Genomic DNA, 15,964 nt, shown 5'->3' with positions numbered 1-15,964 from the left:
CACAGGGCAAAAGACAGTACCACCTTGCAATATCCAGCGGATGCTGTAGTTGCTGGCAAAGAAGGGGCCATATCTGCTGAAAGGTGATGAGTTGCCAGAGAGTTCCGCGGAAATGGGTACAGAGAGTCTAGGAACCATTTACAGAATTCTAAATCCAGCCCCAGTGTTGTGCTTGCCTTAAGTAAATCATAGATTGGCTTAGGGCATCTGTTTTTTACATTTTGGAAAAGGGCTTGAAGATACCTACTCCTTGGATGTGCACCGAAGTATTTAATTAATGTTTGCAAATCACTTTGAGATGCAGTTTGTAGGGCCCACAGCCAAAAACAAAGCCCGCTTGTTTAGGTTGGCAGCAAAAAGGTTAAGCACTCTTTACTAATTAACACCCTATTAGTATAACAGCAATATCCATGTAGAGTTACTCGAGATTATGTTTATTTTCATCACTTGGCTTCGTTTGGTTTCCAAACTAAGAAAACTGGAACTTACCTGATGGTGTGAAGTAATGAATTTACTGAAACCTCCCTCAGCCGACCAAGAAATATGCTAAGATGGGTTCATGCCAGGAAATGCCAGTCAATCAGGTGCCTGTTGGGGGAACAGTGATAATCAGAAACCCTGGGCAAACGTTTCCCAAACCAAAGCTCCCTGGGACTGTAGCGTACACTTCCCGGAAAGAGTGCGGGCACAGTGAGAGTGCCCTCTGCTGGCAACAAGGAATATTTCCGGCGATTTGCATGCCAACTTCCAGGAGTCTCACCGAGGAGGAATGGAGAAACTTCGGAAAGTTCAAGGAACGTTATTAGGCCCGCCTCCATTTTTATAATGGCAATGAAGTCCCACATAACCATTTTGAGAAAGTAAAACACACAAATGCAGACCCTGATATAGAGTATACCTGGAAAAGTTTAAAAGGGCTGTGGGGCAGAGGGGAAATTGATGAGAAGGGAGGGAGGGGGCCGTGCAGGGGTGATACCTGCAGCAGATGATGGGACCTGACCCACAGGTGAGGGTGTGGTTCTCTGCTGGCATGGTGAGCCGCTCACCCTGTTAACAGGAGAGAAGGCAGAGTGAAGAGCCTGGTAGGTGAGATGTCACAGTAGGAGTTCGCAGAAGGTTTCTTTTGAATTTACCAGTGAAATGGGAAGCAAATTCATCAGCTGAGAGTGAGTTTTCAGGAGGAAGAGGGAAAAAAGTTTGAAACAGTCTTCTAGAGAAGGACAGAATGATTACATCCGGGGTGGGGAGACCAGAGTAGGACCTGCCCAGCTGCAGTAAAGGAAATGCAGTCATGAATTTCAAGAGCAATCTGTGGAAAAGCCACTTCTGCTTAGGATGCAGGAAGGGGGACAGTTGTCACCCATCCTAACCTATTGCACAATCACTGTTTTTCTAGAAATCATCAGAGAGCTGAGATCACAAGGCAGCAACACTTTTAGCCCTTTTTCCAAGAGGTCAATTTTAGGAAGCCTAGCATTTTCCTTCAGGCCCTAAACTATAGACCTCTTCTCTAAATATACTGAACTTACTTCCAGGGACCAACTAGGACTCCAGGGGGTCCCAGTGCTGGTGAGTAAAGCCCTCCATGAGGGCATCTGGGAACCCCCAGCTTAGGTCTGGTGATCTACATGCTAATCCAAAAGAACAGCACGCTCACAGCTGAGCCCTGCCAACCCTGCCAAGTGTCCAGCCAGCATACCCACTCCTAGCAGAGACCCAGGCAGAAAAACAGCCACACCCCCACGTAAGCAAGGAAGCCCACAGCGCCTCTACAAGAAAAGCAACACTGTTTCCCATTATTAAGGGAGAACTGACAATCACCAGCTAGAAGACAGACACCTGAGTATGGAACAACAAAGATAGCCAAACAAAATCACTCCAGAAGAAACAGGTTAACACAGAGAAGAAAACATAAAAGCAACCCTCTAATTAATGTCCTCAGAGTTTTTGAGATGTTGTGTGGATATGGATAAAAAGAAGAACAGGGTGCTATTAAAAAGAAACTATTAGAAAATTATTTAGAAAAAAGTTAATAGAACAGTTGGAAGGTGAAGTCCAAGCAATTTCCCAGAACATAATGCCAAGAGCCGGAAACCTGAGAGAAAAGATAAAAGGCCTGAAAGCGTCAATCCAGAAGTCAATTACCTGACCCATAGACCTTCCAGGGGAAAAAGAGAGAAAGTGGATCAAAAAAATAATATATTTACTTCCCCAAGGCTCAAAAGAAACATAATTTTCAGATTTTAAAAGTTCAAATAATATTGATTGCCACACACATCTTCAACAAATTTCTACATTCTGAAGAGAGGGTATGTCCTAAAGCCGAGAGAGGGAGTAGGCATTGGGGGTAGGGAGTGGGGAGGGAGAGGGAAGGATGGAGAGAGAGGGGGAGGCAAAGAGACATTCTTTAACAATCAGAAATCAAGGGCTCCTAGGTGTCTCAGTTAGTTGAGCAGCTGACTCGATTTCAGCTCAGGTCATGATCTTGGGGTCCTAAGATCAAGCCCTGTGTGGGGCTCCGTACTTAGCAGGGAATCTGCTTGAGGATTGTCCCTCTGCCCCTCCCCCTGCTCATACTCTTTCTCTCTCAAACAAGTAAGTCTTTAAAAAAAATCAGAAATCAGATTGTCATCAGTCTTCTTATCAACCACTGAATCTTAGAAGACAATGGATCCAATTCCTTCAAAGTTCTAAGGAAAAATTACTTTGAATCTAGAATTCTAATCAAATGTGAAGCTGATGGGCACCTGGATGGCTCAGTCTGTTCAGTGACCAACTCTGGGTTTCCGCTCAGGTCATGATCTCAGGGGCCTGGAAGGGAGGCTCTGGGCTCAGTGTGGAGTCTGCTTCAATTCTCCCTTCCTCTCCCTCCACCTTGTTCGCTCTCTCTCTCTCATAAATAAATAAAATCTTGTAAAAAGCGTGAGGCTGAAATAAACTGTTTTCCGAAATGCAAAGCAAATGAGGTATGGCTTCGGGGAAAAGGCACCCAGCAGGTCTCCAATCATGGGGACTATAACTGAGATGGACCCACTTTTGTGCTTCAAATCTGTAAGACATTTGTCAGCAGCTGACGGACTGTAGCGGAGACACTGAGGCACACCTGCTTCTGGGAGACTGGGGACTCTTCAGTGTCTCTGCCAAACCTTTCCTTTGACTCAATGGCCGTCTAGGACACTTCTATCCCACCTTCTCCTCCTCTCCCCATCACTTAGCATCCCACCTGCGTCATGGTCTGATGGCCTTCCAGACCCTGCCCAGCTCCTTCGCTGTCCCTCACACAAGTACGTTTAATCCCATCTTGGAACCTCCTAACATTTAAAATGTTAACAAGGATTTTAGAGAAAATTGAGATCGGAGATGCAGGCAGAAGAGGTCCAACATGCACGTAATTGAAGAAGAAAACCAAAGTAATGAATCATAAGTATTTTGTTAAATATCCGGATGTGTGGAAAGGGAGTGACGGCATATGCTCAGGTCTCTGGTATTGACAAATACTTTCCAAAATTCTGAGCGTGCCCCAAAGCCCTCTTTGGCTTTGAAGCCGCATGATCTTGAATTTGAATCTTGTCTCTTCCAGTTACCACAAGAGATCTCAGCAGATTGCCTAACATCTCTCTGCCCTGCTGTTCTCATATGGATAGCATGCCCCTAAATACCTACCACATAAGAATGTGGTGGAAATAACACGAGAATGGTCCACAGTGCCTGATACGTAATAGGCAGAATGAACAAAGATATAATTTAACTAGTCAGAGCAGATCCGGCTGTCTTTCGGTAACTAAGTCTTAGAGTAAATATAGTAACATTTTCAAGCAAGACCATGTACAGATTTGGCACCAAATATAGGGGCTTGAATCCCAGCTTCACCACTTACTGACTGGGAGGCCTTACATAACAGCTCGGTGCCTCAGTTTCCCCATTTGATAATGATAGTACTTATCTCTTAGAGCTGGTATGAAAATTCAATGAGTTAGTACATGGGAGTACTTAGATGACTGCCTGCATCACAATAAATCCTAAATGTCAGCTGTCATTGGGTTTGGATAAGTAGCTTTGAGACCCTCTGGGTCCAGGTGCTTGATTGAATAGAATATTCCTCTAACATTTCTCCCCAGTAAAGAAACTTCAAAACAAAATAGAACGTAAACTCATGATGATAGGAAGAACAGGAGACACGCGCTACGAAGTTGTGAAGCTGGAAAGCAGGGGGTGAGCAGGAGGTGAATCAGCAGAGCCCACGAAGCTGAATGTTAAGCTGTCCACGGGGAGCCTGAGCATCACACCTGACTCCTTCACAGAACCTTCAAAGGATGCAGAGATGGGCCACATTGAGCACCTTCAGAACAGGGGGTAAAGGAGGGGCTCAAACAAGAAGCCAGGGGGGCGGGGTAGAGGTGGAGAGCTGTCAAGGAGTCATTAGATTTCTTCCCTACTCCACACTCCCCGTGGCTGCCCTTTCCCCAACCTGGCACCAGACTGAAAGCTCTTCTGCAAAGAGGGAAGCAGAGGCCTGTGTGCTGCCCAGAAAACAGGCTTCTGGGGCGCGGGTAAAGGTTGGACATGTAGGCTCTTCCTGGGGGAATCTGGCCAGTCCGAGAAGAAAGAGACTGAGTTGGAGGGGCCCAGTACACAACCCTTTAGACCAGGACAAGCTCCAGTCTGCCGAGGCCTGCACATGGTCAGGACATTCAGTCGATTTTTTAGAGCCCAATCTTGGTCAAGAGTAGACAGCCAAGGCTTGTCAGACATTGAGAACGTTCTCTGGTGTGGAATAAAGAGACCCGACAAATAAACAATGAGAGCGAATCTAGGGGCGTCTGGGGTGGCTCAGTCCATCTGACTCTTGATTTGGCTCAGGTCATGATCTCAGGGTTGGGAGATTGGGCCCTATGTCGGGCTTTGCGCTGGGTGTGGGGCCTGCTTAAGATTCTCTCTCTCCTCTCCCTCTGCCCCACCCCACCCTCTAGAATCTAGAGGAAGTGGAACAGATGCAAATTAGAAGAAAACTTCTTTTTTAAAGCTATCATTAGTACTCCTGGAGAACAGGGGAGAGGACATTGATGAAGCAAGAATTATGTGTCAAAAACCCCTGAATAATAGCAACCAAAAAAGGCTCTTGAAAATTAAAATGGGATGGCAGAAATAATCTACTCAGTAGAAGAACCAGTAGCTACGTGGGAAGACATTTCCTGGAAAATGGAGCAAAAGGAAGAAAGAAATAGAAATTAAGAGAAGTGACATAAGTAATTAGAGGGTAAGTATGAAAGATCCAAAATCTGACCAAGAGGAATTTCAAAAGAGAACAGAGGAGCTAAGGGGACTAGATCATCAAAAATATTTTAAGAAAATTCCCCAGAACTGAAGAACATGAGTTCTTGTTGGACTAAAAATAATGGATTAAAAATAAATCCATGTGAAGGGGTATCATTGTGAAATTTCAGAACAAAGACAAGATCCTACAAGTTTCCAGACAGAGAAACTAAATCACATATAAAAGAATTCAAATGGTTTTGCACTTCTTAGTAGCAACACTGGCAATGAGAGGCCAGTGGAGAAATGTCCCCCGAATTATGGAAGAAATTCCAAACTGAAACATCATTTCCAACTTAGAATTCTAGAGTCAGTTAACCATCAAGGAAATGTAGGGACAGACATAATGAAGCCATCTTTGCATTCGAAAACTCTACCTCCCGGGCACCCCCCCCCCCCTCAGGAGGCCACTGGAAGTGAAGCAAGAAAGAGAGGAACATGGGATAAAGAGGATTCATTTCAACCCAGAGAAGATATCACTAGAAATATAGTGAAGGGAAATCCCAGAGTGACAGCCATGGACCAGGTGATCGGGCAGGTGTGTTGTCCAGATTGGAGCAGGCTTACTCACAGGGCAGGTGTGATGAGCATGCCCATGCTCTCGACTGCTGGGCCATCTTCTTGACTGGATGAGGCTCCTGGAACATGTAGTCCATTCCAACAAGCTATTAAACTAAAAAGAGAAAGACATGAAGGAAATAGAAAATCCAACCCAAAGAGAAAGGCAAAAATAAATTCAGGGATGACAGCAAAGAGAAGCCAGCCCCAGAAAGGCAGCTGTGCAGCAGTCTAGAGACCAAAGACCAGCCCGGATAGGAGGAAGCAGATCTTCACCAGGGATTGGTTCCAACAGCAAAAGACTAAAAAGAAAGAAAGAAAGAAAGAAAGAAAGAAACAACTAAATTGCCTGATGTTTGCTGGCCTTGTAGAAAAATGTTGAGACTTTTGGAAGTTATAGGGTGAACCGACAGTTAAGCATGAAAAATGCAGTAAATTAAAAAGCAAGGCACTTATTAACTACAGATAAAACAAGAATTAAGAAAGGAAATGCAATCGGAGTGCACTACAGGGCCACCCAGTGAATAATATTTGTCCTAGGCAGACCGTGTAAACAGGGACTATTGATCTGAAAACTGTAATCTACACGGAGAGGAGGAGGGACAGGAAACAGAGCGATGAGGGAGTCAGAGTACTAGATCCTCATCTACTGTGGGAGGAAGTCAGCGGACTGCATCTGCTCTGATCCTGGAAAAGACAACACTGTACACTTGTTTTTTAGAAACATGGGGATGAGTAAAGCTGGGGAAGCAGAAGCTGACCGCAGCGGCCTCCAGGGAGAGGACCGTGTGGCCTGCGGAGAGCTGGAACAGGGAATCATACTTTGTTCTAAATATGTTAGTCCAGGGATGCCTGGGTGGCTCGGGTCATGATCTCAGGGTCCCAGGATCGAGTCCCACATCTGGGCTCCCTGCTTGGTGGGGAGTCTACTTCTCCCTCTGCCTCTGTGCATGCACTTTCTCATTCTTTCAAATAAATAGAATCGTGAAAAATATATATATGTTAGTTCAGTTTGACCTCTGAAACTGTGCGCACTGCTAAAAAATTAGTTTTATAAATGGATTAATTTCTCCGAGTGCCTTTGCTTGCCGGTCTTTTGAGGCCAGGCTCACCTTCCCTTTGAAAGACAAGGGCGCCCCCTCCCTTAGAGCAGTGTCCTGCCACCCCCCACCCCGCCCCCACCTCTGAGCCGGGCAGGGAATCTACTCAGAGACCATCAACCAAATAAACGGACTGCCCTCTTCACCTCAGAACAATCCTTAAAACGCTGTGGGAGCTGAAGGGGTCCTCATGCACCGTGTCCCACCACCTTCTGCTGCCGAATCCGACAGGAGCCAGCCTTCCTCCGGTCACAGGACCACAGGCTGGGTGGAATTAAACAACAGAAACGTATCCTCTCGTGGCTGTGGAGGCTAGAAGTACGACGACATCGAGGTGTAGGCCTGCTCCTTCCAGGTGAAGGCCATGCTCCTTCCAAAGGCTTGAGGGAAGGATCCTTCCTTACCTCCACCTCTCCCCGCGTCTGGTAGCCCCGGGCGCTCCTCGGCTAGTGAAAGCCTGGCTCCCGTCTCTGCCTCTGTCTTCACATGAGGGTCTTCACGTGGCTTTCTCCCCTCATCGCTTCACATCTTTGTTTTATAAAAACACAATTATATTGGATAGAAGGCCCACGCTACTCCAATATGCCTTCATCTGAACAAACCACATCTGTTAACAACCCTATTTCCCAATGAGGACAGACTCCGAGGCAGTTAAAGCTTGAACATACCTTTGGGGAGGGGACGCGTACAACTCATGACAGCATGGAAAACAGAATTTCTACTTTCTAACACACGTTTACCACTAGATCGCCTGGTGGCCCCTCTGCCCAAGCAGGGCGGCCCGGTCCACCAGCTCCCACCCGGGAAAGACAGTTCCTCCAGCTTGCTGAGAGGGAAAACTTGAATATTACTTCAGTGTGAGATCGCATTTTAAAGGAGCCTCTTAAACACCAAAGAGTCCTTTGAGGGCCAAATAAATGGAACCACTCATTCAATGAGACAGATTTTTAAACTTGGTAAAAGGCAGTGGGGGCGATATTTGAGAAAGTGTCTTTTCTGGAAGGCCTCCATTACACTTTGTGAGTTTCTACCCCTGACTCATGAGCTCAGACGTGAAGGCAGGTGTCTGGGGACAGAAAGGCTCACCCTCGTCTGAAAGGGTAGAACTTCCCTTCTGCTTCCCCATACTCTGGGGCTTCAGCAGTGCCTGGGAGGTCAGGGAGCGCAGGTGGCCACGGGATGCTTCCCAGATGCTCACCTTTGTCCTGTCATTTGTGGCCTGTGCCTCTTCTGCCTGCATCCCATGGCCTGCTCCTTTCCAGTCGCCAAATTGACCCAATCAGGCCCATGATGGCACGGAGACAGGAGCCCAGGGTCACAGGTCTCTTTCTTGCCACGAAAGAGCAAGAGTGCCGGGCACACCCTTTTAGGATGACACAATCTTTTAGACTGGAACGTGCTGTCTCTTCTTTTTTAAATTGAGACCACAGGCCTCTGTGGGTAAGGACAGGCTGTCAGGTCATGCTAGCCCCATGGTGTTTATTTTAAAAGCCACAAGAATAAATCTGATTCACGTCTTTAATGATTCAGCCTTCCTCGTAATTGTGAGGGAGGAGACGTTTTTCCTCCACTTCCCTCTCCTCACTCCCCTTCTCCCCTTAGCTGTCCTAAGTCGCACCAGTCCTTCTAAAAACAGAGCCCACACCTGTGTGTGAAGTGGTGTCACCCCAGTCTGCATTATTCAAGAGCAAAGCAAAAGAGGAACGCAGAAGCACCAAGCCTTTTGTACAAAGAAGGTGATTTTGGTGGGGGTGGGAGGGTTTCCCGTTGGCCCGCCCTCATTGCTCAGAACTGATGTGGACGGTGGGCTTTCGTGGCTGGACCCCCATCTGTTAGCTGGAAGCAGGATCCGAAAAGGCGGAAACCCAAGAGCCATGGCGAGCCCACGGACCCGGGGCCACACAGACCAGACGTAGGGAAACCATTATGTTCTTCCACCAAAACAAATTTCAAAGGCAGCGATAAGACAAAAATGCTGCGTAATGACATGCCTGAGCTTTCTTTCATCTAAGCATCTGGAATGTCTTGAAAGCATTAATTACATCTTCCTCCCGTCCATGAGAGGAGGAACCCTGTGGTTGTCACCACGGCAGGGAACATCTCAGCTCACTGGGAAAGCTGAGAGCCCTGGACAGAAGCCTCCAGGAGATGGGGCTCAGCCTTGGCCCTGTCCACATGGGTTTCTCAGGCAAATTCTTTGACTGGAGTCTTGGTTCCGTTATGTGATGAATGGGAGCAATAGTGATAATCACAATAATCATACACCCCTTTGGTGTGAAACACTTTTGTGAAACACGTGCTAATGCCCAGTATTGTGTGAGAGCGGCACCTGCTTATCTCAGGAGGCTGGTACGGCCATGGAGCCCATTTTATGGATGAGAACATCAAGGCCTGGAGAGAAGGACTGGCTTTGGGAGTAAGTAGAGATGTCGGTGTGGGAATGCAGGTCAGTGGACTGCAAAGCCAGGGCTGCTAGGAGGATAAGAAAGTCTAATGAGACAGGATGTGGCAGAGTGTTCAGGCACATTCCCCTCCGCACGGAAGTGAAAGGAGTCTCGGGCCCAGAGTTCCAGGTTGGGCCTGCCATCCCACCTCCGCCCGAGGCCACAGGCTACTGTATCACCGGGTCCTTTCTTGGGGTTGTACTTGTGCAAGTCTCCCTCAGGACTCCAGGGGCTTGATTATGTGGGAGGAACAGCATAGAATGTCCTAGATTAGAATGTTATTTTGTTCCTTTCAAAACCCCCGCGGGGCTTCCGAATCCTTCAGCCCAGAAAAGCCAAACCGTTGTAGCCTTAATTAGTTCTGCAAAGGCAATCGTCAAAGTGAGACGATAATTGAGAAACTGTATTCTGGATGTTGCTTTCTACCCCTTCCCAAAGCTTGAGAAACATTGTTGGACGGAGGAAAAAGATGGGGGTGGGATGTGACGTGTCTCCTCTCCTTTCAGTAATGAAAAGATGGCAGATCTTGTAACGAACGACGGTGCACTCCAAATTAGTGACATCGGATTCAGCAGCGCCAGGGCATGGATTCTCCCCTGAATGTATGCGAATAACCAGCCAGGAGGAAACTGCCACGCCCCCACTCCCAAAGGGCCTGTTCTGGATTGTTCCTCCCCCCACACAGTTTTGCTGGGCACCGTGCTGGGCGCTGCAGTTTCGCTGGGGGTGGGAGGGCAGGATGGGGAGACAAGTGCTTGCAGGGGGCGAGCCCCAGAGTCCATACTTGGCTTCAGTATTGGCAGACGGAAGAGCTGAAGAGTAGGCGAGGCAGGCAGAGGAACACGGGACGACTGGGACACAGGAGGGTGTCCTAAAGGCCAGCAGGCGAGGCTGGCGGCGCGCTTAGGGTCAGATCCAAATAGGTATCCAGCTAAATCGCGTGAGATTAGTGGTGTGGCCCACGGGGACCGGCGGTCCTTGAAGATCCGAAGCCAGGACGTGAACGAGGGATGGATCCGTGTGTGGGGGCGGGCGCCCCCTGGAGGCCGCGAGGCAGCGCTGCGAGCCGGACGCGGGGCCCCTTCCCCCCACCCCCAGGGGGCAGACGGTCCCCAAACTCACTGGAGACGCGACGCCTGTGTTATTTTTAACCTTCGTCCAACTTTCTGCAAAAGAAACTGCTGCCTATTGAATCACGCGTGTCCTGAGTGAGAACTTACGGCCCGAAGCCAGGTTTCCTCAAAAGCAAGCGGTTTCATGACTGCCGTCAGAGTCCCGGCACAAGCCTGAACAGACGGAATCAAACATTCATCAAGGGGTTGTTCAGCCCTCTTAAAAAATATCGCTGCTGCTGCACTTCCCTGAGGGGTTCGCTCGGTGACAGTCGTGTCACCACAGCAGCGAACACGTACGGAACGTTGGCTCCACGGCCCGCTGTGCTCAGGTTTGCAAGGACCCAGCCTCTCCGGGTCACGGGAGGGGACCTCGGTAACCACGCCGCCAGGAGGGGGCGGAGCTGGGCCCTGAACCGCGGCCGCCTGCTCCAGAGCCCTCTGTGGGCCACCGGAGGGCAACCGATCTGTCATCTCATCCCTCCACGTGCCCAACAGAGGCCAGCATTCGGAGGCGCCGCGCACGGAGCCGCAGGGGCTCCTTCGGCTGGGAGATACAGGCAAGGTTTTGTGTTCATGCGTACTTTTCCGGAGAGAGGGTCTTTGCTCTCGGCACTTCCTTGGTCTCAATCACGGAGTAGCCGTGGGGCTTCGGGCCACTCACCTCTATGCCTCCGTTGGCTCACCTGCAGAATGAGGAGAGGGCAGTAAACCGGGGGTCTCCCTGACTTCCTCCAGCTCCGCTATCGGCTGCTCCGAGTTAGTCTGAGAAACATCCGAGCCTCCCCCCACCCCGCCCCAATCCGTGCATGGCACAGCTGCTTTGCAGGGTGGGGGCTACAGGGAAAAGTCAGACCAGCCTGTGCCCCCAAGGAGCTCGTGTTCCCCTACTGGGCAAGCAGCCAGCCGTTGGGTCCAGTCTCCCTCGCTGACAGTTGGGGGCTGGGAGAGGGAAGCCTGAGGGCATAGCACGCTGGTCAAACATAAAGGTAGAGCCCCTCTTGGAACACTGGTGGCTGCTGGAGACCCCTGCCCCAGGCTGCTGTGAGTGGAGTCTGGTGTGAGGCCAGCGGGCTCCTGACTGAGCCCTCAGGACAGAGATCCTGCCATCCCGCGTGACTCCAATGGTGACCTGCCACTGAGCACTGCCTCACTCCCTCCTGTCAGGTTTGTAGTCTTAGTTCTTTCTCCAGAATCCCATTATGGGATCTTCTCATCCATCAGCTGGAGCCATCCACCCCTCAGGGTCACAGCTGGCTCGTCAGGACCCCGGGTCCAGACTCTGCCCTTTGGGGCTCATCCATCAGCCTCCACCCACCCTTCCTCACCCTCGCAGAGGCCCTCTGCTTCCCTCCCCGTCTGGTCCCTCTCCCTTCACCTCTCTGTGCTCTCTTGACAACAAATGAGATGCCTCTGACCCCTGGCCAGGTTAGTTCCCCGCCAGGCCAACCAGCACCGCAGTTCCCCTGCCCATAGGGGTCCCAGCAGCTGCGAGCCAGCAGCAAGGGTGCCCCCCAGGACGGGTCTGCAGGGCGGTCACTCAATGCCCACCAGCCGCCTGCCGGGCAGGGTAGGAGTTTGCCCAGGGAGCACGCTCACCACTTCCCCTCCACGGTCTCTGCTCTCCACACACCCCTAGCCTCCCTTCCGGCTCCCCCTGACTCCCAGCAGACCACCTTGCCTCCTGCTTCAGAGGAACGAGTAACAGTCACCCCAAAGAAGCTCATTTATTTTATGTATCTGTAACTTGATTAAAAAGAAGGCACGTTGTAGGTGTTCTTCTGGGGCTTACTTTTTGCACTTACTGGACGTTGCTAAGACCCATCCCTGTTGTGGCACGTACCTGTAGTTCATTCGTTTTAACTGCTCCAAAATGTTCCATGTGTGAAAATATCACAAAGGCATGAGAAACAGGATTCAGGATGGTGCTCGCTTTCAGCAGGGCAACCCAAGGGCAGGACACGGAAGGAACACATTGTAAGTTATTGTCAATAGGCTAGTTCTTACACTGGGTGATTGTTTCACAACTGTTTCTTATAATATTAATTTTAATAAATAAATATCTCTGACATATATGTACCTAAGAAGAGAATGTGCTATGAAATGAAACACAATTAGTAATATTACGTTATTACTATGACATAATCTTTTATAAGTATATTTAACCATAATCCTCATACATGCTATTATGTATATGCACATATACATAATATGTAGTATATAATACATAATATGAATTGTATGCTATATGCTCATAAATAAAATATGTTTTATATACCATTGTTATGTATTATACAATAAATAACATGCTATGTTATTTTATCTGATACTTAATCTTTAGTGACATAAAAACCATATTATCACATATAATGATAATAAATTAAAATGCCCCTCCCGCCCCCATCACGGCACCCTAGCTGCCACTGTTCTTCCTTCCCTTTTCAGAATCAAAGGTCTTCACGGCGTTGCCACCCTCCCTATCTGCATTTCTCTATCTTGAACCTCCTTCCTCATTCCATCCCATTCTGCCTTCTGACCCATCATCCTTCTGAAGCAGGTCCTGCCAAGGTCACTAGTGGCCTTCATGTCTCTGAACTCAGTGGCACTTGCAGCCCTTCTTTGCCATGGCTTGGGGCTCCTCAGAACCTCGTCTAAAGCTCTTCTCTTACTCTCTCCCTTCATCCACTTCCTTGTCCTCATCTGTCCCCCCAAGCTGGGTCATTGGTCATCGGTGACATCTCCAGCCAAATGTCTCCTTTGAGCTCTGGATTCAAACATCTGGCTGCTCTACTTGAGTATCTGGGCGCTCTGCAACACGGCATGCCAAACGAAGCTCAGGTCCCCCTCCAGCCCCGTCCTTCTCCAGTGCTCCCTGTCTCTGCATGGGCAAACGATGAAGCTGGGCCAGGGATGGCCACCCCAAGCTCTAGAAAGTGGCCCCAGAAAGGGTATGGGGCCTTACCCAGGTCAATCAGAGCCCTTCCCAAGGATTTTTCTGTGTCTCTCGAGGAGCATACTCCCTTGCCTCTTGGATCATGAAACTGATGGGATATGAGATGGAGGATCCTGGCGAAAACCTGTGTGCAGTAGAGATAACGATGAGTCCAGGCAACGTTGAGTCCTGGGGCTTTAAGGGCTGGTTTCAGTCTGCACGCCTCCTGCCTCCATTTCTGTACTACTTCCTTTGGTTTGTTGAGTACCTCTATATCTACCCAGTAAACCAAACTTTTTGTTTATGCTAGTTTCTGTTAAGATGGAGGGGCACGTACAGAATGAAGAGGCCAAGACCTTAAAGTTCTCCCTGCATCTCTATTGTTAGGGTAGACTTACCCTTGTAACCTAGGTCTGTTGGCTGGCAAGAATGAGCAGGATTCTAAGGGAGTGTGGCTGGCATCCCAAGGCCAGCAGCCCTAGGAGCTGGTGGGGGCTGTGGCTGAATGCTCCACTGGACACAGCTTCTCTGGCTTCTGTCCCCTTCTGGGAACAAGTGGCTGCCTCAGGGCTTGATCCCTGTGGGGATTGGGCCAGTGTCGGGGAACTACTCAGCTGTAGACAAGCATCCCTCGGACCATGTGGGGTCCACTTCCACAGCCGTGCAAGCCTCGGTGAGAGTCACAATGGCAGAAGGGGGTTCCTGTGACTCTGTGGTTCTCTTCCCAGTATTCGAATGCCACGCTTCAGACCCAATCCCCAGCCTGGGTGTTAGGACAATTCTAGATGCTGCTGGGGGAGACCTCAAGAGGGGAATGCTGGCCTTTCTGCCAAAATGGTCCCACGTAGACCGAACGATTAATGGGAAGACATTAGGAGACTTGATGACATCCGTGCCTGAGGCTGAGCTGTGGGTCATGGTGATATTTATAGACAATATGGGGCGGCTGCGGAGCTGGTGGCCAGGTCAGCAGATGCTGCTGCGGGTAGTGGCACTAACGAGCATGGCGACGTAGAGGCTGGGATTAGAGGCCTACAGCGCTCTCCCAGAGGGAGCCTGTGTTTGGGAGATGCCTGAAGGATAAGATGAGGGTGGCTCCCTCCATGTCACCGGGAAGTAATCACCCAAAATGCAATCTGTGGAAAATGAGCTATAATCGTGAGCTGGATCACCCCTGGGTGATCTGATAAAGTCAGTCTTCTGGCCCTGCAGAGGGGAGAGGCAGATGGGTAGTGAAGCAACCAACAATCCCGTGCTGTTTCCTGTGTGTTTTTGCCATGTTTCAGCAGCCAAGAGCGAGAGGGGGAGGACGGGAGTGGTTCTAACGCCGTGTGAGGGTCCCTTGTCTCTCTGCATTTGCAGCGTTTAGATCCGGGGAAGGCGAAGGACGGCTTGGTTGGGTGAGAAGTGTTTTGTGTTAACCAGGAAAGACAAAAAACACTTGACAAATCTGGTCTGAGGTGGCTGGTTGATTTACAGGCTAATGAGGCTGGAGGAAACCAAGCTGTCCTTTGCCTTCCTGGTGAGCATTCAGTTCATGGTCAGCGGGAGTCCCGGCATTGTAGTCCTATCCTGGCCCCTCCCTAGGACTCTGGGAAGCAATATTGGCCTTAGATCTGAACGAGAGGGGCCCCGGCCCTGAGGCCTGCTCTACAGAGGGTCCTGCCCTGACACTTTGTCTAGTCGCACCCTCCATCGGCGTGGGGCCTGCAGGGCCAAGGGTACGAGCCCACCTCGTGCTACCCCATGCTCTGACTATCCAGGACCCCAGAATGCCCTGCCCTAGTGGCTGCACAAGTTCTTTACAGAGCTCATACTCCTAAGGGCTCACAGGGGGGCCAGAGGGCAGCTCTTGGCATGGGGTTATGAATCGAGCCTGGATATGAGGTCCAGGTGTCCCCACATGTGCCACAAGGCCATTTGTGGCAAGGAATGGATCCAGCATTTGGAAGAGAAGGGTAACTGGCCTCAGAATAATAGTTAGAGACTGGAGAGTAGTTTTTCCCACACTACTGTTTTCCTCTGCAGAATTCTAACTCTGAGACTTTTAAATTTGAACCTGGTTTTCAACCTCTTTATGAATGTATATTTGTAAAGGTAGGAGAATAGAACATATTAATGTAAAATGTTTGGCTTGGGGCACCTGGGTGGTTCAGTTGTTAAGCTTCTGCCCTTGCTTGTGTTCCCTCTCTCACTGTGTCTCTCTCTGTCAAATAAATAAATAAAATCTTTAAAAAATGATAATAAAATAAAATGTTTAGCTTGATTTAAAACTTTTCAATGTTTATAGTGTTCCAAGTATACTCTGGGCCTGGACTTCCCAAGGCTCAGAGTGGCTGTGTTGGTCAGGGATGACCTTTGTTACATGTTGAGGCACTAGAGGCAAAGATCCACTTCAAGAGAGGAGAGATTCCTCCTGCTTGCCAAGTCAGGATCTTTTGAGCAGATAAAACAATGGAAGCTGAGATAATCAATTTTAAATTTATTTAGAATGAATAAAAGGGT

The 15,964-nt window shown here is 49.2% G+C and overlaps 1 long non-coding RNA gene across 1 annotated transcript; it reads right to left on the bottom strand.

Annotated features, from left to right (window-relative positions):
• Positions 1 to 542: 542 nt before the first annotated feature.
• Positions 543 to 6,310, bottom strand: LOC123925764. The gene is made up of 3 exons (XR_006815073.1): positions 5,885 to 6,310; positions 977 to 1,047; positions 543 to 588 (listed from the first exon to the last, which is right to left on the bottom strand). It is a non-coding gene; the product is annotated as an uncharacterized LOC123925764 (long non-coding RNA).
• Between the last annotated feature and the right edge of the window lie 9,654 nt (positions 6,311 to 15,964).

The sequence above is a fragment of the Meles meles genome, chromosome 15 (genome assembly GCF_922984935.1).
Source record: "Meles meles chromosome 15, mMelMel3.1 paternal haplotype, whole genome shotgun sequence".
In the NCBI taxonomy this organism is placed as follows: domain Eukaryota; kingdom Metazoa; phylum Chordata; class Mammalia; order Carnivora; family Mustelidae; genus Meles; species Meles meles.
Note: the sequence above shows the minus strand (reverse complement) of the source record. Positions and strands in the feature narration are given on the sequence as shown.